General features: G+C 39.8%; 1 protein-coding gene across 2 annotated transcripts in view; it reads right to left on the reverse strand.

Moving 5' to 3' along the window:
- b3gnt2b (UDP-GlcNAc:betaGal beta-1,3-N-acetylglucosaminyltransferase 2b) overlaps positions 1-23,080 on the reverse strand; it is a 32,907-nt gene that overhangs the window by 4,447 nt on the left and 5,380 nt on the right. For both annotated transcript variants that reach the window (XM_077613644.1, XM_077613643.1), the window contains exon 3: positions 13,621-13,759. The gene's annotated coding sequence lies outside the window, so the exon portion shown is untranslated. The remainder of the gene's footprint in view (positions 1-13,620; positions 13,760-23,080) is intronic.

Raw genomic sequence — 23,080 nt, forward strand, 5'->3', positions numbered from 1 at the left:
AAAGCTTCCTACATCTCCCTTGGGTCCTGTTCTTCCCAGCAGGAGAGTTTGGGCTGATGTAGTCTACACACTCCTCGCGGCCTTGAGTTCTGGCATCAATTGGTTTTTCGTTGGCCAGGTTAGCAGCCATGTAGAGGAAGGTTTGGAACCCACTCCATGTGAAGCACCCATCTCCTCCCAGGTTTAGTTTAGGTTAGGTTAGAACTTTATTTTATCCCGTATTCAGGAAATTTCTTCGAAGTGCGTTTCACTGTGCGTACAGCAGCCTCGGCAGCTTTTCCGTGAGGGGAGTCAGCAGTGTGGAGTTTCCAGTTCCATTCTGTTCCATGTGTTGAGGTTTCATCCTCAACTTTGGATGCTTGCAGCTTCTTCAGGAAGATATACCGTTCTTTGAGGGCAGGCTTGGCACCCACAAAGTTTTTTCCTGGGCCTGACCATATTTTCTTTGGGTGTCCCCTCAACGCTGTGAATCTCTTGTAGGCCAACAGGAAACCCTCAGATGACAGGTCATTTACGACGCGTGTGTAGCGCTTGGGATGCCATGCAGCAGAAGACTGGACCCTATACTTTGAGTCTTGATTTGTTCTTCACCTCATCCTGCACTTGGTAAGGGCCAAACAGATCCACTGTTGCGCTCTGAAATGGTCTGGCTGGTATTATTAGCTCGGATGGAAGGTCACTCATGATTTGTTGGCATTTTATGGCTTTGGTCTTTCTGCATGTTACAAATCATTTTCGATCTTCTGAACCAATCTTAAGCCTTTTAGCTGGCATCGGGAAAGAACCTTTTCAGTTCTTCAGGTTTGATAGTTTTTTGTACTTTGGTTATTTCTTCCAAGCCATAACAGGTGAGTTCATGGGCTTTCTCAGTCCCTGTGGGTATGTTGATTCTCACTCGAAGTTGATACCTTTTTGTCTTTACTCTCAGGACCATTCCCCCAACGCCATGGACAAATAGAGTGATCTCACTTCTGAGGTTGATTCTCTTGGCAGTGCTGTGGGTAATGTAATTCATGTCAGACGCCAAGTCAATCAGCGTTCTGATCTTCTGACCTGCATTGGGTCTCATGGTCTACAAACATCACGGCAGTGGTGAAGAAGGCTCAGAAATGACTCCATTTCCTCAGGGTACTTAGAAAGAACAACTTGGGCACCAAGCTTCTGATAACCTTCTATAGAACCACTGTAGAGAGCATCCTGGCGTACGGCATCACAGTGTGATACGCTGGAAGCACGGGGGCAGACAAAAAGGCCATGCAGAAAGTGATTAACACTGCCCAGAGGATTGTCGGCTGCTCTCTGCCCTCACTGGAAGACATTGCCAGCCCTCGTTACCTCAGCAGAGCCAAGAACATCATAGGGGACCCTTACCACCCTGGTCACAGTCTGTTCCAGCTGCTGCCCTCTGGCAGACGCTATAGGTCCCACAAAGCACGGACAAATAGGCTTAAGGAGTTTTTTCCCCACATCCATCAGAAATCTAAACTTGCGGTAACATAACACACATTCCCTTCTGCGGTAATATGGAAAGATGTTTGGGTGGTGATCTGCCTCCTACTAGCTGACTGAAGTAAGGTAAGTGGAAGACAGTGAGAGGTAAGCGAGAGGTAAGCGACCTGTATCCACAACAGCAGAATGCCAAATTACAAGTCCGTAACTTGCACTTATTTAGGTCTTTTGCCGAGTAAACGCAGCTTATGGAGAAGCACCACCAATTTCGTCACACGCAGTTTCTGGGTGTGATGACAAGTAGGTTTTTTTGTGTTGTTGATAATGACGACATGGCCTATGTCCGATTATTATTATTATTATTATTATTATTATTATAAGGATCACTGGGAGTTCCTTCCAAGCACTCTTCTCCATTTCTGCAGACTTGTCAGTGCAGAGCGAGTTTGCCAAAACATTCTCTTGAATTTTTCTGCCATGTTGGGGGACAGTTCAGACACAAATTGCTGTTGTTCTTCTGTCAATATTTTCTCACACAGGGCACACGTAAAAGTCTAAAATGTACTACAAAGTGGACGGCTTTCTGACGCCATCGGGTCATAGGGAAATGCGCGTCGCACATTATGCTTCAACACAGATAGATTTTGTATGCTTCTTATTCATTCTAAGACTAATATTTTTTTAAATAATTTTGTCACTTTTTTGTGTGTTTCTCACATCTTTCATACAAAATTGGGACACTGACTAATTATAAAGGGTTTAGTTGGTAGTTTTGTGAGGACCATGGAACGAATGAGAGAATTTACATATAAAGTACTGCTCTCCTTACGAAATGCTCAAGTGACGAAAAAAGTTCTGGAACCAATGAATCAAGACTTGAAAAACTAACGTGGAAAAATGAAAGCAGACAATGTGGCAGTTTCCAGTTGCTGCCCGAGCTCCTTAAGAAATGTCACCACGAGGGCCCATGTCTTAGGGACTGGCATGGCAAGTTCTCATCCCTGTCAACCTCGGCCAATTGCAGCATGAGCAAAACTAAGTTTGATCATACTTTATTGAGGTAAAGGTACACACGTTAATAAAAGGTAGAGCATTTAAACATCTACAAAACCATCAAACTTTTCATCTCCTGTATCTGATATATAGAGTTTGGCCAAGTGGGCAAGTTCATCGTTCAACATGCTATGCTCCATCACACTGTCAGAGTAAGAGTTGTTGCCGGGGTATTCCGGGAATTTCATCCCAGCTTTGTCGAAAGCTCGAACAACAGTGCTGGCCGACAATTGAGCCCAGGCATCCACAATCCACGCATGTTTTTGGGATTTGGCCGGAACCCGGAATATCAGAAGAAAAGCTAGAGCTGGGCGATATGAATAAATTGTCATCACGATAAAAAAGAATTCCTGATATCGATAATAATCACGATAACTCATCTTTGTTTCAAATCAAAATTCTGTGTAAATGAATTACTTTCCTCCTCAAATATGAAAGGAATTACTATGTTACCTTACTTTATAAGAAACAAGCAGGCTGCTTGTTTACAACCAAAAGACAATTGTTGCGCTATTAAAAAACATCTCTTTTGAAAAATGGTTCTTTAACAAATAAAAGAGTTTACACACTTAAAGAAGGTGAAGAAATTAAATTCACGCTCCCCTATTACAGTGGCGGGCGGTGCATTTTCTGGTAGCGCCTTCAACGCATCAATCCAACCCTCAAAAACTATTTTATGGCTATAAAACCTCTACTGCAGCTACAGCTGCAACACATAAAAATAATCAATAAATTAATGCACAAAAATGGGGTAAAATCCACTTCCTAGCAGCATTTCATGATTAAATACAAATACTGGAGCTTTTCAGACATTAAAACCAGGCCAGGGGGTGATTTTCCCGGGAAAAGACAGCGATGAACGTCAATGGCGTATGGGCAAACATTGCCCAAAAATCAGGTAAAATCCAGCCGAAAACAGCATTTATTGATTAAATACAAATACTGGAGCTTTTTAGACATCAGAACCGGGCCCGGAGTATCATTTCCCCGGGAAAAAGACAGCGATGAACGTCGATACGTCCATACGTGAAATGACAAAGAATGCACTAAAATACTAAAATTAGGTAAAATCCACTTCCTAGCATCATTTATTGATTGAATACAAATACTGGAGCTTTTGAGACATTACAACCAGGCCAGGGGGTGATTTTTCCCGAGAAAAGACAGCGATGGACGTCAATGGTGAAACGCCAAAAATTAAACTGGGGTAAAATCCACTTCCTAGCAGCATTTTGTGATTAAATACAAACACTGGAGCTTAAATACAAACACTGGAGCTTTTCAGATATCAGAACTTGGCCCACAATTGAAATATTATTTAGGAATAATATTTTACTCACCAAAAATCCTTTTTACACAATATCCATCCTCCTTTCTTTCTTCCTTCTTTCCTATCACCATCGAAGCTAATGATGAAAAAGTCGAGCCTGTCCTGTCATATTTCTGGCATAGTCCGTTTTGAAAATGGCTTTAAATCCAAACAACAATATACTATTTGCTTGTGGAGCTAAGTTAGCACACTGAAAGTGCTGCACACACCATTTTCCCGGCTGTAACAGGCTTGCTAGCTTCGGAGTTGACCGCCCTTTCTTAATGATGTCCATTTTTTTCTGCAAAAGTCAGTCTGGAAAATAGCTTTGTGAGAGAAATCTGCAACAGAATCCATTTGTTTTTGCCACTGTCGGCCATGTGGGTGGAGTTTGCGATCTCTGGCTGCTTTGGCCTGCCTACTAGCCAATCATAGTTTGTGAAAGCAATGACATGTCCCAGCCAGCAAAATGCTAACGCCTATGAAAAATCATTGTGGGGTTGCCAACTCGAAATCAAATCTGATTGGTTAAAAGCAAGTCTAGTTTAATGCAGCAGAGCCCACAAGAACTGATTGTGAAGGCTTTGAGGCAGATCTGATCTGGCAACAAATAATGGCTGAAATGTGATTGGTTAAATGCTTCAATATGAAAACACACATCTGGAAGCAGTGCAACCAGGGGGAAAAGCAATGAAAGGAAGCTAACAGACCATTTGGAATAATAAGTATTGATGGACAAAATATAATATGATTCAGATATTTCTTAGGCCAGCAGAGAAGGCCTTGAAGGCCCTGACGGCCCGCCACTGCCCTATTAGGATCCGAGTGCCGTTTCTGGCCACCATAAAAAATTTCAACTCTCTACGTTGCACAGTTTAGACCAGGGGTGTCAAACATACGGCCCGCGGGCCGGAACCGGCCCCCAAGGAGGTTCGATCAGGCCCACAGGATAATTTGAAAGTGGAAAAAATGCATAAAAGACATGGAATTAATATTTTTAATTCGCTGCAATTCATGGATTATCCGCTAAGGGGCGCACTCTTTCCATCAGAGTAGAAGACAAGCCGCATCACTGTTCAAGGCTCACAAACAAGCACTTAAATGACATTCTGAAAGTGACAGCTAGTCAGGACATGACCCCTGGTGTTGATGCACTTGTACAGGCCAAAAGATCCCAAGTTTCAGGAACAAATAGAAGTCCAGACTAGACTAACACCTTTAAAATGCTGCCTTAGATACTGTTTGCATTGAAAGAATACAGCTCTGTGAAGATGAATTCTTACTGTGGTGATTTAAAAAATGTGCACTTTAATGTTAGTCAGCAGCTTCAAAACAAAAGTTGTGTGATGGAATTCTACTGTTCATACAACTCCATAAATTTTCAGTATGTATTGTATGTGTATGTATGTTTCATGTATGAAGTTTACAGATTTACAGGACAGGCGAACACTTTCTTCATTACACATTTAAAATCACTCTCCTTAGTTTGTAAAGTGCACGCAGGGATTACATTTAGATTTTATATGCGTATGTGTAAGTGGTTTAAAAATTCCTTTCTTTAAAAGTCTCATTTAATCTTAAAGTGCATTACTATATTTTTCAGTACCAATTAAAGTTTTGTGCCTTTGTACAATCAGTGGGATCAGTTGCAATGCATATTTGTGAATGATAAAAGTAAATTGCACATTTGTCTAAGGAAATATGAGGTGTTTCATGAAATGTTTTGTAAAAGGATAGTTCATTAAATTTCAATATTTTCCTAATGTTCTTGTGCTTCTTTACACCAAAACAAAGGAAAGACATGATATTTTGGTTATTTATAGGAGAGCATAGTATAATTTTAATGGTCCGGCCCACTTGACAGCTCCCTAGGCCGTATGTGGCCCACGATGCGAAATGAGTTTGACACCCCTGGTTTAGACCATGGGTCCCCAAACTTTTTCCTGTGAGGGCCACATAACTTTTCCCTTCTCTGATGGGGGGCCAGTGTCAGTTTGTAACAGAATGTGTGACGATCGTAGGGGAGCTTAAAAAATTTATTGTTTTCCAGAAAGCCACACAACCAAATAACCCTTTCCAGGTTCTTTACAGAAAAAAAGTCAGGAAACAAATAACACTATTAATGAAATAAATAATAACTAAATAACCCTCTCTGAGTTCTTCACAGAAAAAACAGGAAATAAATAACACTATTTATGAAATAAATAATAAATAATTAACTCTCTCTGGGTTCTTCATAGAAAAAAAAAGCCATGGAACATTAACTTTATGTTGTGCCATGCACAATCTTCTCCCTTTGCTCTGAAGTTTATGCACGACACCACAACCGTCATTACAGAATCCCACGTCAACATTTTGCAGCAGTGCTTGCTGGTGAATTCGGCAGTGGACTCGTAGCGGGGCAGTGAGACCCCTTTTTTCCAACTCACGGTTCATGCGTCCCATTATTAGACCGCGAGTTTCGGCCACCATGCTAGGAGCCCCGTCAGTCGTGATGCTAGCTAGCTTTGACCAGTCCAGGTCCAACTTCTCCATGGTTTGGCACACTTTGTCAAAAATATCCTCTCCTGTTGTAGTCCCTTTGAGACTTTGGAGGGCTGCCAGATCCTCGCAAATCTCAAAGTTTGCGCTAACTCCACGAATAAAAATGAGCAGTTGCGCTGTGTCTTGCACGTCCGTGCTTTCATCCAGTGCTAATGAAAAAGTCAAATTCTTTCGTCTTCTGCCGCAGCTGGGCATATACATTACTCCCGATTTCTTCAACGCGTCTGGTCATTGTACTCACCGACAGACTTACGGCATTAAATGCATCTTTTTTCTCGGGACACACCTCCTCCGCGACAGTATCCATACATTTCTTAACAAACTCTCAGTCAGTGAAAGGCTTACCGCTGCTTGCTATCAATTTAGCAACCCGAAAGCTGGCCCGAATGGATGCCTGGTTCTGCTGAGATAGTAGTCCACTTTTTCGCTTTGAGAGTTTGTCTGCTCGTATTTGGCCTTGCAAGCTATCGTACTTGTCTTTGTGACGGGATTCATAGTGTCGGCAAAGATTGTATTCTTTGAATACCGCCACCGTCTCTTGACAAATGAGACAAACAGCCTTTTCTTTGCATTGAACCAAAAAATAATCGTTTGTCCACTCCAGGTTAAATACCCTGCATTCTGAATCAATTTTTCTCTTACCTTTCTTTTTCGCCATTTTTCCGTTCTCAAACAGGTTGCACAGTTTTTATATGCTTGAATAGTCCGCGATGGTCCCAGGGCTCCGCCCTCACCTGCGCTCGTCCAGATGTCTCGGTAACACTGCTCGTGCATGCAACGGTGGACGTGCCCGCATGCATCAAAGGGAAACACTCTCCCCGCGCGTGTCACCAAAGAAGCAATGCGAAGCCCCGCTTCACTGGGATGATTTGTGGGCTCAGCGGGGGTGCAATGAACCAAACACAAGAATAAAACGTCCCAGTCTTCAAGGCCAAATAGGAAAAAAATCCGATAGCGTCTCTGGTATTGTTCAGAGGGCCGGTCCAAATGTGCCGGCGGGCCGTAGTTTGGTGACCCCTGGTTTAGGCAAACGTAGCGAAAGAATCTTAACACACACAAGCACAAACACACGCACACACCTATAAAGCTCCCAAGCCATTTGAGAGAGTGACACGAAATTTACAGAAAAGATAGGTAATTACCTTCTGTTTAACGAACACCTTTTAGTTTTTTTCAACAACCAACTCCATTTATGAATTATTAATTTATTACTGTTATTAGCACCTAATATCTTCATTAGCTCCCAAGCAATTTGACGTATTGGCACCAAATTGACAGAAAGGATAGGTAATTACCTTCTGTTTAACGAACACCTTTTGGTTTTTCTATAACACATTCCATTTATTAATTATTAATTTAATACTATTATTAACACCTTATATTTTCAACAGCTCAAGAGAGCAGCAAGCTGACATATTTCAGGTCAGGCATACTCATCGATAATACTCGAGCTCAAAGCTCGAGACGGTAAAGAAATTCAATCACTCGTCTATTAGGATCCGACAGCCGTTTCTGGCCACCATAAAAAAAATCCAACTGTCTACGTTGCACGGTTTGGACAAACGTAGCGAGAGAATCTTTACATCCATGCATCCATACATCCATACATCCATACATCCATACATCCATACATCCATCCATACATCCATACTATGAAGACCCGAATAATAGTAGGCACTGGAATAATAGTAGGGAGTGGAAAATTCCAAATGAATTAATAATAGTAGGCACCGGAATAATAGTAGGCAGTGGAAAATTCCAAAAATAATGAATATTAGTAGGCACGAGATAATTAGTGTCTAAACAGATTCGATGCATAGAATTAAAGCTATGATGGAATATTTATTATAAAATCATAACAAGGACAATCATTATTATTTTAATCAACAGTTTACTAGTAGCATGAAACAAAATAATATGATTAAATTCCACAATTAGCTACAAATTAAAGTCATGATGATCGATTACATACTATGCGCACACGCATTCCCATTTCACACGAAACAGGAAATGATTAAATCATTTCCTGTTTTGTTATTTAAGCAGCTATGAGTCATAGCGCTTGGGTCCGAATACATTCACGGTCGCGTCACGACAACGCGGCGCGACCATAACACTTTTACGTGCACCCTATGTGAGTAAATATGTGCCGTGTTGCATTTGTACGGTTTTCTATTGCTTAATACGGGGAATTCCAATCATTAATACGGGGAGGAATTGGCCCAGGTTGACAGGTATGACATTGTAATTATGTATATTGCAACTCTACCAGTGGCAATTGCACGTTCTTACTAGTACTAGTACGTTAGTAAAAACAGCACGTGTGCTTTACACGTAGAAAGTTAATGACATAGAACAATGTTGCTGCTGCACGGACTTAATTGAGGCAAAAATTAATAATCGTAGGCACCCGAATAAGAATCGTAGGCATGCGAAAATTTGAGTTGAAAAAAATAATCGTAGGCATACGATTATTCGGGTCTTCATAGTACATACATGCATACATGCATACATACATACATAGAATACATACACACATAAATCACGCTTTATAAGGATTATAGAAGAGTATATGAAATATGATGATTTTAAAAAGTATTTTTGTTGTTCTTATTTCAGTCAGGCAAAACGTCTTCATTTCTCCCTCTATCACTAATGGCCAAATGCCAAACGGATCTGTTTGTGCAGACTTAGTCCGACCAAACTCCGCTACAAATCAATAAATAACTAGAAGTCTGAAGATCTCAATTGTGTTGAGATGCGCTGCTATGTTGTATAACCTACAGTGGGGCAAATAAGTATTTAGTCAACCGACAATTGTGCAAGTTCTCCTACTTGAAAAGATTAAAGGCCTGTAATTGTCAACATGGGTAAAACCTCAACCATGAGAGACAGAATGTGGAAAAAAAAAAACTGAAAATCACTGTTTGATTTTTAAAGAATTTATTTCCAAATTAGAGTGGAAATTAAGTATTTGGTCACCTACAAACAAGCAAGATTTCTGGCTGTCAAAGAGGTCTAACTTCTAACGAGGTCTCTACTTGTTACCTGTATTAATAGCATCTGTTTTAACTCATTATCGGTATAAAAGACATCTGTCCACAACCTCAGTCTCTCACACTCCAACTCCACTCTAGCCAAGACCAAAGAGCTGTCGAAGGACACCGGAGACAAAATTGTAGACCTGCACCAGGCGGGGAAGACTGAATCTGCAATAGGTAAAACGCTTGGTGTAAAGAAATCAACTGTGGGAGCAATTATTAGAAAATCGAAGACATACAAGACCACTGGTAATCTCCCTTGATCTGGGTCTCCATGCAAGATCTAACCCCGTTCCGTCAAAATGATAACAAGTGCAGTGAGCGAGACGTGGCTGGGTCTTTCAGCATGACAATGATCCCAAACACACAGCCAGAGCAACAAAGGAGTGGCTTCGTAAGAAGGATTTCAAGGTCCTGGAGTGGCCTAGCCAGTCTCCAGCTCTCAACCCCATAGAAAAAATGTAGAGGGAGTTGAAAGTCCGTGTTGCCCAACGACAGCCCCAAAACATCACTGCTCTAGAGGAGATCTGCATGGAGGAATGGGCCAAAATACCAGCAACAGTGTATGAAAAGCTTGTGAAGAGTTACAGAAAACGTTTGACCTCTGTTATTGCCAACAAAGGCTACATAACAAAGTATTGAGATGAACTTTTGGTATTGACCAAATACTTATTTTCCACCATGATTTGCAAATAAATTCTTTAAAAATCAAACTGACTTTCTGGTTTTTTTTCCACATTCTGTCTCTCATGGTTGAGGTTTACCCATGTTGACAATTACAGGCCTCTCTAATCTTTTCAAGTAGGAGAACTTGCACAATTGGTGGTTGACTAAATACTTATTTGCACCACTGTATGTTTGGCCAATCTACAGGGACACACACACAAAGGCCTCATGTTTGGTAAGCTGTCCAAATTAAACACAATAAAACAATTGAATCGCCTTTTAAAGATTAATCTTTTAACCTTTGCTTTGTTGTCAGTCGGGAACAACAGGAATCCAAATTCTGGTTGATGTTTAACGAAAGATCAAACACGGCATTAGTTCCTTTCCCGACACCTAAAATGTCTATGAGTGTGTGTTACTGTGAGTTAGAGCTGTCTAGTGTCTACATGGCTAGTTCATGTCATCAATAAAGTAAATGTGTCAACTAGCACAACATACAATCCACTGTTAACAACATAAATACATCGAAACGTGCCAACACATACACAGCTAAAATGGTGGAGACTCGGGCTACCAGTTCTCGGGCGGCGAGGAAGACCTCGGCTTATTGAAACGGACAAAAATATAGACAAGCAAGTACAAAGTATGGATGTATTTTTAAAACTAAAACAAAAGACAAGGGTGTCGTCTGCAACCTTTGTAAAGCCGAGTTGGCGTAGCACAACAGCTACAAGACTCTTGTTGTTTCAAAAGAAACTATGTACGTTTCTAAGTGTGACATTTGCCCTTAAGACAGGCCTTCAGTGAGACAAACAAACAAGCTCCTCCTCTTCCCTGCGGGATAATTACCTTCCCTTTCCCAGAACACACGCACAAAAAGAAAAAAGAAAAAGACTCTGGGGAGAACAAGGAGCATGGAGTTAGTCCAAAAAAAGCAGACCTACAACTTGTTAAAAAGTGTGCAACATCCCCAGCTTCACTCATGTTGAACAGTGGCAATTTAATCACACTTTGGCCGGCAACATCAATATAAGGGAGCTCTCGCCTCAAAAGGAGGGGCAGGTGATCACCCCTCAGCCTTCTTCTTCACCTGTTCATGTTGATTTATTATAAGAGTAGTCTTCATATATCATTGATAAATTCCTCACCGTTTTTTTTTGTATGTATACAATATATAGTAGTACCTCTACATAAGAAATATTTATGATATGTAAAGCCTCAACGGGAACAATTGTCCCTGATTCAAAAGAAATTCAAGTTATGAAATACAAAATATGAAAAATTCAAATGTCCCTCGAAACATAAATACATATGAAGCTCACTCACTCATCACTCATCTTATCTGATACACCTGAAGCATCCCAATTTTTATTCTGCAATGGCGTAAAGGAGGTGGCCCGACGGCTTGAGTGGTTAGCACGTCGGCCTCACAGCTGTGGGGTCCTGCGTTGAAATCCAGGTTGATCCACCTGTGCGGAGTTTGCATGTTCTCCCCAAGCCTGCGTGGGCTTTCTGTGGGTACTCCAGTTTCCTCCCACATTTCAAAAACATGCATGGTAGGCTTGGCTAGAAGGGAGCTGCATCCTCGTGATGCTTTTTCTGTGTTTTCGACCCTCATTCGTCATGAAGTTCAAACACGCAAGTTTTTCCGCTTGTGCTTGAGGCAACTATATTCTCAGTTTTTCATCGTAGGCCACAGGAAATTTATTCGCGGTGAGGGTGAAAAAGAGAAGCTGCCTCTTTTACCAAGGTGTTTAACGAGTCGTGCTCACCAATCACCAACTTCTGTTCACTACGCACTCAAACTTCCACCCCAACGGAAAATGTCTTTGCACGTCTTGTTTAATGGCTTAATAAATATTTTTTTGGCTCTCACATTTTATATAAAATTAGTATACTTAAAAAAAAAAAATAACTGTATTAGATAGCAATGGGGACCTTGGAACGAGTCGGACATTAACATGTAAAAGGAAACTGCTTAGGGAAAATTCAAGTTATGAAACAAATTAATTTCCTAAGCAGAAGTACCACTGTATGTGTGGTCTATTTTTTGCAGTTGGTATACTGTTTAATACAGGCAACAGCAGTCATTAGCAAATGTGGTTCAGATTCATATGCTTATTGATGCCTTTAAAAAAGGCTAGGTTTTATTATTGTAAAAAAAAAGTTGCGTTTTTAATGTTCATTTATTGTAAATTGTATTTTGTGAAGGAGAAGGGAGAAATATTACATAGTCATTAATATTTTGTATATAATCTACTTGAATGAATAATGGATTAAATAATTGCATTTTAATCAAATAAAATATTTATAATTTTAAGTGACTTTTGAAAAATATTTTATGAAATAATCTGGCAATTGATTTGTATCTAACAAAAATAGGAGTAATATTTTGACATACTTTAATATTTTGTACATCTCTAATTTCCTGAACCGCTTTATCCTCATTAGGGTCGCGGGGGGTGCTTGAGTCCATCCCAGCTGATTCCGGGCCAGAGGCAGGGGACAACCTGGATCGGTCGCCAGCCGATCGCAGGGCACAAGGAGACGGACAACCATGCACACTCACACTCATACTTAGGGGCAATTTAGAGTGTCTAATCAGCCTACCATGTGGACAACCATGCACACTCACACTCATACTTGGGGGCAATTTAGAGTGTCTAATCAGCCTACCATGTATGTTTTTGGAATGTGGGAGGAAATCAGAGTTATTTAATACATATCCTACTAAATAATTTATTGCAAACAATTGTATACACTTTCCTCACAGCTGATCTGTGAGCATTAAAAGGTAATGTGATGATCAGACAACCCCGCAACTGACTTCTGACTTTGTGAAATCAAAGTCACTGGTTTTAGTACCACTTCTGCTTAAACCACAAAATGTCTGTCATGACATACATTGCAAATTAACAGCATTAGGGGGGATCTTGCGCAAAACATTTTAAGTCTTTGTGAAACTGTTTCAGAGAAGGTGTTGTAGTGAACGTTAAGAAACTCGGCAACGAGGCTCACTTTAGTAGAAATCAGAAAGAAAATACCAACAAAGGTAGATTAGGAAATTCCGTGAATCTGAGTCCATGATGGTGAGGGGTCTCGAAGGCATCAGGAAGGAGGTTTCAACGACATAAAACGGACCGGCGTGCACTCGTTACACATACCTCCGAAATCGGGCCGGGAAGCTGATCCATCCCATTCAACTAGGTCAGAATATACAGTACTTTTTTTGTGAATGAAAAATGGCTTGTCTGGAAATAAAGAATTATTTACTATAATTGTTTTGTGTACAGAGCAGTTGACAGGTAAATGAATGGAATTTTGAAAAATGATCGAAATTACTTTTGGTCTAAAATATAAGCTGTTTAAAATGAAATCAGCATACTCTAATTTTCACTGCTGAAAAGCTAGGCCCAGGAAGGAACACCGCCTTCACTTATTTACTGTCATTGGAGTGGACATCTATCGACTTCAATGGCACTGAAACATGCTCATTTTTTGCCAGACCTTCCACTTCAAACATATTACACATCTATTGCTGTTTATTACATTTCTTACCTATGCTGCCGAGCTGGTCCTGGTCACGTTGCAATGTTGCCAAACTTTGTTTACCCCATAATTGGTTCCACCCAGTGGGACGAAAGGAGTCAATAGGACGTTGGGAGGAAAGGAATGGTCCTGTCAAGTGACTTTCAAACTGGAAGAAAAAACAACACAGGTAATGGCAGCGCAGTTGGAAAAAGCACAAGAATTAGGAGAATTGATGACTCTTATAATGGTTCCCATAATGCAAGGACACTGACAACGTCAACGCTAGTCCTTTTCATGGAAAGGGACACTACTGATTAATCAGTAAATTGGCGACTAAACTATTCGGTCAATGTCCTCTTCTGGAATTTAGGAAGCTTAAATACTTGGAATTCAGCTTGCTCAAATCCAATCCAATCCTGGTGATTGAAAACCAGGTCACTGATTAACGTGAGAGAACCAATAGAAGAAGTCAGTACAATTTAAAATATTTTCTGTGAGGTCCCAAGATTACAAGCAAAGTGTTTAAAGCCTTTTCATGAGTAACCATACAGTGCTGACACTGTATATCAGTGGCGGTCCGTGCATTTTCTCGTAGCGCCTTCAACGAATCAATCCAACCATCAAAAACTATTTTATGGCTATAAAACCTCGACTGCAGCTACAGCTGAGACACAAAAAATAATCAATAAATCAATGCACAAAAATGGGGTAAAATCCACTTCCTAGCAGCATTTAATGAATAAATACAAATACTGGAGCTTTTCAGACATTACAACCGGGCCAGGGGGGTGATTTTCCCGGGAAAAGACAGCGATGAACGTCAATGGCGTACCGGCAAACATTGCCCGAAAATGGGGTAAAATCCACCCGAAAACAGCATTTATTGATTAAATACAAATACTGGAGCTTTTTAGACATCAGAACCGGGCCCGGAGTATCATTTCCCCGGGAAAAGACAGTGATGAATGTCAATGGCGTACAGGCAAACATTGCCCGAAAATGGGGTAAAATCAAGCCGAAAACCGCATTTATTGATTAAATACAAATACTGGAGCTTTTTAGACATCAGAACAAGGCCCGGAGTATCATTTCCCCGGGAAAACGACAGCGATGAACGTCGATACGTCCATATACATCTTTACGAGAAACGGCAAAAATTGCACTAAAATGGGGTAAAATCCACTTCCTAGCAGCATTTATTGATTAAATACAAATACTGGAGCTTTTCAGACATTACAACCGGGCCAGGGAGGTGAGTTCCCCTGGAAAAGACAGCGATGGACGTCAATGGCGAATGTGTGTTTTACCACCATTTTCTGCGATTATTATGGTTTCCACATTGTAAAACTTACAATTTTCCTTAGTATTTGCCAGGAGTGGAGGATCAGTCATTGGGGAACCAGTTTGATGGGTTTCTGAGCAAACACTGCAACATCCGGTCCCTGGTGTCGTCCTCTGAACTGGGGCTCAGCTAAACAATTCCCAATCCCCAGGGACCGCCAACAGGAAGCAGGACGGAACAACAAGCAGCGTTGCTGCAGAAACCTTTTGAAGATTTGCATTCAAATAGGAAGGGTGTATGGGATCATTCCAATTTTATCACATCTATAAGGAATTGACAGGAAGGCACGGCCAGGAGGCTGACACTAGTCCTCTTTGTCAATCTACAGGGAAGGACTCTTTTGAAGTATTTTGTCTGTGAGGTTTGTGCCTTGCCGTGGGGGTTGGGTGGTGCGCCGTGACTTCATAATTCCCCGAATAATACAAACTGTCCATGGGAAAACCTGTTTATAATAGTTTGGGAGTGTTTTAAGTGGGGTAGGGGTAATATGTTGCACATCAAGTCTCTGTTTTAGAGGTTTATTTTCCCACTACGGCACTGATAAAGGCGTTTAATACTTGGACTACTTCTACTAAGTGACCAAATTAATTTTTCAAGACACTTTGGCCATTTGAGAAAGCTGCCTGCCTTGATGGTTTCCAACATCTCCATCTGTTGCTGTTTGGAGTATGAGCATCACCCACAGTCAACACCTTAGGCTAAATATAGACAACACGAGTCATATCCTGTTCTACAAGAAGCACATGACTGACTGTGGGTTTTCTTTGGGGAGGGGGGACAAGCTAAGGAAAAAGTTTTAATAGACTGCGTGGAACTAGAATTCCATTTGAAAGATTTCCAATCCATCTGAATTGAGAAGGCTATCAGTGAATGATCATGTTTCAGTCCCATTGACAGTGATAGACGTACAAAGCATTTGAACTTGGATGCAATATTTTCTTTTTAAACCATCCTCTGTTTTTCTTTTCATTATTTGAATTACTTTTTAAAACATGTATTATTCATGTTTTATTATTTTAAAAAAGCTATGTATTCATTTATTCATTTTCCGTACCACTTATCACAAGGGTTGTGGGGGTGATGAAGCCTATCCTAGCTAACTATGGGCAGTACGCGGGGGACACCATAAAATGGTTGCAAACCAATCGCAGGGCATAAGGAGACAGACAACTATTCACAAACACCCTCATAATTTGGGGCAATTTAGAGTGCTGAACCAGCCTACTATGCATGTTGTTGAAAAGTGGGAGGACCCTGAATGCCCAGAAAAAAACAATACAAGCCCAGGGATAACAGTAAAATCAAAATATGACATACATTAAATCATAGATTGTACTATAACAAGATACAAATCGTAATATTAGAAGATGAAGTCATTTTGTTGCTTATTTTTATGTAACATCAACCGAATGTTGTTTGGTTTCGAGGGCTTCAACTTTTGTCGACGTTAAATCTGTTTGAGCACAAAACTGCTCTTTGCATGTTAGAAGATTTAAATAATACTGGGATTTTTTACTGGACTTTTGCCGGGAAAGCGCACCTTGTGGAGAAGCTCTACCAATTTCATCATACGCAGCTGGGTATGATGACAATTAGGCTTTTTGTCGAGTCAATGATGATGACAAAGCCTATATTATTATTATTTAAAAAACTCATTATGTTACAAGATTCTCTTGATTTTACGTTACGTAAACCGGAAGTTGTTTGTTTCAAGGACATCAACTTTTGGCAATGCGTCTGTGTGAGCACAACATTGCTTTTTGCGTAAAATTAGGAGATTTAGGTTAAATAGCGAGAAAAAGTCATAATGATGAGATTTAAAACGTTACATTACTTATTTTTACATCACTTGAACCTAAAGTTGTTTGGGGTCCGTAGACATCAACTTTTGGTGACATTTGGTCGCTGTGAAAAATTTTGATTTTGGAATAATTTTCAGGGTTTATTCCATTCCTGGTGTTACAACTTTCATGATAACATTAAATTGTTAATATAGGCAACATAGTTTTTAATTAGTAGATTTTCAGATGGTAGTGTGCCTTGAGATTTTTTCAATGCAAAAAGTATGCTGCAGTACCAAAAAGGTTGGGAAACACCGCCTTAGTACATTCGTGACAATACACTTCAATGAAGTTGGTCCACTGTCCATAAAAATAAAGATTGCAGACGTTTTGTGTTGAATGACGGTACTAAGGTACTGGACACGACAAGCAGATGATTTTTTTATTTTCTGCTAGCAATTTCGTTTGAGGATTTTTAAAAAAAAAATTGATTCCATGCTCTAGCATTTCACTGCGTTGTAACCGTTGCAAAAATATAGGGCAATATATAACTGACCTAATTGAAACTGGGGGAAAAAACTGCTAAGCAGTGTTTACTTTGAGAAGTAAAATGTACCATAATTGTTAAAAATTCCAACTTAAGTTACATGTTGTTGGATTTTAATCATTGAACCATTTTGTTAAAAAGGACTTTTAACACAAAAAGAGAGCACAGCTACTAAAAACAGAAGTGAAAGAAGAACTGATGCAATGTGTGGATATTCTACACAAACACACGATCATGCATTTTACACATTTAAAAAATGAAAGGAAGTGAAACGAAAAAGAGGACTTCTCCCTCTGGAGTTTAAAACTAATCCTATGTATAAGAGGACTTCTCCCTCTGGAGTTTAAAACTAAACCTATGTATACAGATCATCATTGTGGCTTGAAGCCTTTGTAGGAAGACTGGGGAAACTTTACCCAGAATTGCAGCTGATGCACCAGGTCTAGAAAGAACGGGTAGTTACTGGCTTGATAAGAAATAGCTACTGGAAGCTAGCATGTAGACCTGGGCGATAAAACAATAACGATCATTACATCGTCAAATAATGTTTGTCAGCAATAATAATAAAAACTCAAGATAATATTTGATAAATTTTAACTGCAGTTACTGCACCCGAACACCACAAAGAACGGGGCGCTAATGTGATGGGAACGCTAGTTCCAGACCAACGTTCAGTAGGCGAAAATGGTAAGGAAAAAACGTTTTAGCGTGCTTAGCAATAGAGCAGCTAACACAGAGCATGAAAACAAAATGACTATATCAGAGCCAAAATGAGCGATTACGAGATGCAGGACAACACCGACCCGACCCACTAAAAGATCCAAGTGAAGTCGTTTTCTTTCTTTTTTAATGCCTGTTAAATACTTGCGCACAAACAACCTAATTGGAAATTTCATTAACCCATTTTAACCCACTTTCCTCTTTTGGGGACAGCCTATAATTATTTTCTTACTTGATATCAAGGGGTTTCACCATTTTATGAAAAATGTAAAACTTGTTAATTTAGATTAAATGGGTTAAGTTCATCCAACTTAAAAGAATTTAATTAAATTTAAAAAAATGGCCAATTGAGGTTAATTCACCTTGTTTCTTTTTGTGAGGCTGAAAATAGTTTGCTTGCCAATGGTGATGATGTCTTCAGATGATTATTAGATTTATTTCATATTCCAGAGCAAGATTTGGATTGAAAGCAAATTCATAAGAATAGACAACTGTTCCTACAGGTTTTATTATTCATTATTTTTCATAGTGTAATGGGGGAGTGATTCTATATTTATTGCACAACAGGACAACAACAAAAAAAGTAAGGTAAAATATTTACTTTCCTAATCCTAATAACAAGGAAAGTAATTTTACTTATTGACATAAGTTTAAAGTTTCAAATTTGAAAGAAAGATGATAGTTATCGTAATAATAGGTCGTTTTTATCGTGATAACAATATTGTCATTTCACCCAGCCCTACTAGCATGCTAATGTATTTTATTTAGATTATAAAGCTAAACTTAATATGTTCCGAGCTTAGTCCCTCAGTCTTCAGATAAGAATACCGTATTTTCACGACTATTCGGCGCATCGTATTTTAAGCCGCAGTGTCAGTAACGAGTGCTATTTCTGTATTTTAGACATACAAAGCACGCACCGTTTCATTAGACGCATATATATTATATATTATGTATGGATGAACATCGAAACGCAATAGCGCTGGCTACCGGAAGCAGCCTATTTCCGGGTTCCGGTGCGCAGTGACTGATGGGAAATATAGTTCTTGCACGCTACACCCACACGCTAAAAACATGTTTTAAAAAGGCAACGGAAGCAAAACGGAGTTCGGTTGTACTTTATTTAGACATTTTACAACTCACTCACGTCATCATCACCCACAAATCCCTCAAAGTCCTCATTTTCTGTGTCCGAATTAAACAATTGCCCAAACGAGCCTTCCAAAAAGCCGGGTCTCCTCTCTTCGTTCTCAGAGTCACCGTCATTTCCATCAATCTATTCACAAATCGTAGCGTAAGAAGCCCGGCGCTGCCTGCCACTTTTCGTGAAGCCAAGCATGGCATATATATTATTTATTGATGATTATCGAACCGTAATAGCGCTGTCTACGAAAGCAGCCACAGACGCTATTTCCGGTGTGCAGTGACTGCTGGGATAAATAGTCCTTTTGTCAATACACCCAGGTTGACGGCTGTGATAACGTTGCACTAATAATATCAATATACTACAACGGCGAACACACTAATTTGGTGCTACATGTACCAAATGCACGCTACACCCGCACGCTAAAAACACGTTTTTAAAAAGGCAACGGAAGCAAGACTGAGTTCGGTTGCACTTTATTTAGCCATTTTACAATGTACTCACGTCATCATCACCCACAAAACCATCAAAGTCCTCATTATCTGTGTCCGAATTGAACATTTGTCCATCGAAAACGCTGAGTTTAATACATTCGTCCAGGCGGCCACAATTAATTCCCGAATGGTAGCTAGCTAGTGTAACTATTCCAAGGCTGTCTCCCATGCTTCGCAGCTGTGTTGATGGCCATCGCCAGGCCACAATTCATTCCCGAATGGTAGCTAGCTAGTAGCTAGCGTAACTATTCCAAGGCTGTCTTCCATGCTTCGCAGCTGTGTTGATGGCGATCGCCAGGCCACAATTCATTCCCGAATGGTAGCTAGCTAGTAGCTAGCGTAACTGTTCCAAGGCTGTCTTCCATGCTTCGCAACTGTGTTGATGCCGATCGCCAGGCCACAATTCGTTCGCAAATAGTAGCTAGCTAGTAGCTAGCGTAACTAGTATTCCAAGGCTGTCTTCCATGCTTCGCAGCTGTGTTGATGGCCATCGCCAGGCCACAATTCGTTCACAAATAGTAGCTAGCTAGTGTTGATGCCGATCGGCAGGCCACAAGCCATTGGGTGTATTGACAAAAAAAAACTACATATCCCAGCAGTCACTGCGCAGTACTTTATCTACGGGAAAATAGTAGAGTCGGGGGCTGCTTGCCATAGTTGTCCTATCGAAGGATTTATTTTATTTTATCGTGATAACAATTTTAGTATTGGTCCATCTATAAAGCGCACTGGATTATAAGGCGCCCTGTCTATTTTGGAGAAAATTTCAGACTTTTATGTGCGCCTAATAGTCGTGAATAATAGTTCGGACGAAAATTTAAAATCATCACTTTTTGCTTTTGGATAGTTATTAATAGAGAGAACAACTTCTGCAGATTTATGGTAGGCCTGGGTGATATGACAAAACATATCACAAAAAAATATTACTCAATATTGATAATCTTCAATAACAACTATCACATCTTTTGTCTTTCAAATTTGAAACTTCAAACTTCTGTGAGCAAATAAAAATCATTTAACGATAATTGCTGTTATCGTTTTATTGCCCAGGCATACTTTATAGAGACATTTTTCCATAAAGTCTGACATATCACTGAAAATGTAACTACCGCGGTATTTCCAATTTCATACCACCACCAAAAATACATTAGTAATAACGGCAATGTTATGATATAGAAGAAACTTTGCTACATAAATCTATTTGATTTCCAGGGATCAATTCCAAGGATGAAAAACGAGCAGAGTGCTTGTCTTTTATTGTATTAGAGAATTGGGACGCACTTAGTTTGTGTTCCCTGCTATGCCCGTGCACAGACAGCTCATGGATTCTCAGAAAATCATTACCTTGTTGTTGTTTATCACTGTTGTAATTCACATTTCAGTCTTTTGCCAAGGAAAGAAGAATACAGGTTTCGGTGTCAGCAGTAATAGGGCGTCACCATAAATAGCAATACCCCACAGGAGACGGCGTCCCACTGACCTTCTAACCCAAGTAAAGCTTCCCAATATATAAAAATCGGAAGAATAAGTAAGCCACAGGTGATTTATCAAAATAGGAATATGACTTAGCGAAGAGTACATTCGACAGCCAAAACAAAGAAAATTCTGTTACAAATCTAACAAGATGATGATTGTCTAATTTAGAGGCCCTGGTTTTAAAAAATGATCTACCTTTTCTTCTATCATGTCACGTATTCGAGGTCACCACGTCCCAAATTCCTGATTCAATACAGTGGACATGGTAGAATGTGACTATTTCACACTACATTTCCTTATGTTTAGAATACAGCCATACAGACAAAAAAAAGTTGTCAGGGTGATTGACAACACCACCTTTGGGGAATCAACGCCTCAGTGTAACAAGTTGATTTAAATGAATCATTTCAATGGTCATTGAGCAAATCAAAGCGCATTTCTCTTAAATAACTAACTGCTGCAAATTTCAGTTAAATCTGGTAGCTAAAAGTACCTTGCTAAAAAAATACTAGTAGTTTAAGATCATTACTAATATTGTTATAAAGCATTACATCAATCGTTACATCATGAGTGTTTCATTCATTCGTTCTTTCTCCATACCACTTATCCTAAAAAGGGTCGCGGGAATGCCGGAGCCTATCCCAACCAACAGTGGAGATTTCTATTGTTGTTCAATTACACCTCATTTTGCATTCCAAGTGGAACGCAGATCTCGCAATTCCGGGACATGGCAAAAAAATAAAAAATAAAATACCGCATTTACTCGCATATAAGCCGCTTTTGTCGGACAAAAAAAGGATGACTGACTCAAGGGTACGGCTTATATGTGCATAAAATCACGACATGCACGAAACTGCAAGTTGACGACGATGACACGATGACCTCACGACAAAAAATGACATCACGACGCAAGACAATGCGGCAATATACAGTCATTTATTTCAAAATAAAGGAAAGATAAACAGATAAAAAGCTAAACAAAATGTACTTTGACGTCTATGAATATAATTCAAGGAAAAAATAAACCGTATCTTGCATAAACCCTTGCAAAAATCACTGCTCGCTTGGGGCACGGCCATCTTAGTGTAGTTAAACGTACTCAGACTGGCCAGACGTGACTACACTTACTTGTGTCTGCTATTGCTCGCTCGGGGCGCCGCGATCTTACCGTAGGTACATGCTGTGACCATAGCGTTTACCATGTCAGCACATCACAATAATTAAGGCTGATCGAAGGGCTTGCGGTCGATCGTTAAAATATAAACCTTCATACCTGCGTAATGTGTATGCTATTATTGCACCCAGAGACTTGGTGAACACCACGTATAGTGCTATGGGCATATTTCCTGGTTGTGCTTGCGTTACTTCCTTTTTGAATTTGTCTACGTGCAAACAACACCCTCCCTTTCGGAACACAGAAAGGAAACGATTGTACATTTGTGATTATGAAATAAAACAAAATTCCGCTTTGATTTTTTTCTTTTTATTTCTTGTTCTGAAGTGACAACTATTGCAGTAATAAGAACCATTGGAAAAAAATCAAAATATTTCGACATTAGAAGCAATTAGGCGCGAGATCTTAAACTTCTGGTAAGAAAATTTAATTTTATGTTATTAAAAGCATCGGGTTCTCATCAAGGTAGACCTATTTCTTAAATACCATGTGTGATGATTTTTCTTAAAATTTTCCCTTCAAAATAACACATTTGTACTGCCTATTAAAACATGGAAATATGGAGGTGAAAATTGAGAATCATGGGGTGGCTTATACGTGAGAAATTGTAAAATTCAACAATTTTAAGGCAATTTAAGGGGTGCGGCTGATACATGCAGGCGGCTTATATGCGAGTAAATACGGTCAATCTGATAGCAGATTTGGATTCAGGACACCTGAAGCACTGGGCAATGAGTGTTTTACTGCGGCATTACATTTTGTTGTTGACCAGTGTTATTGATCACTGTTTTTTGCCTCCGCCTTCCGGG

This window comes from Stigmatopora argus, chromosome 11 (genome assembly GCF_051989625.1).
Source record: "Stigmatopora argus isolate UIUO_Sarg chromosome 11, RoL_Sarg_1.0, whole genome shotgun sequence".
NCBI lineage: Eukaryota > Metazoa > Chordata > Actinopteri > Syngnathiformes > Syngnathidae > Stigmatopora > Stigmatopora argus.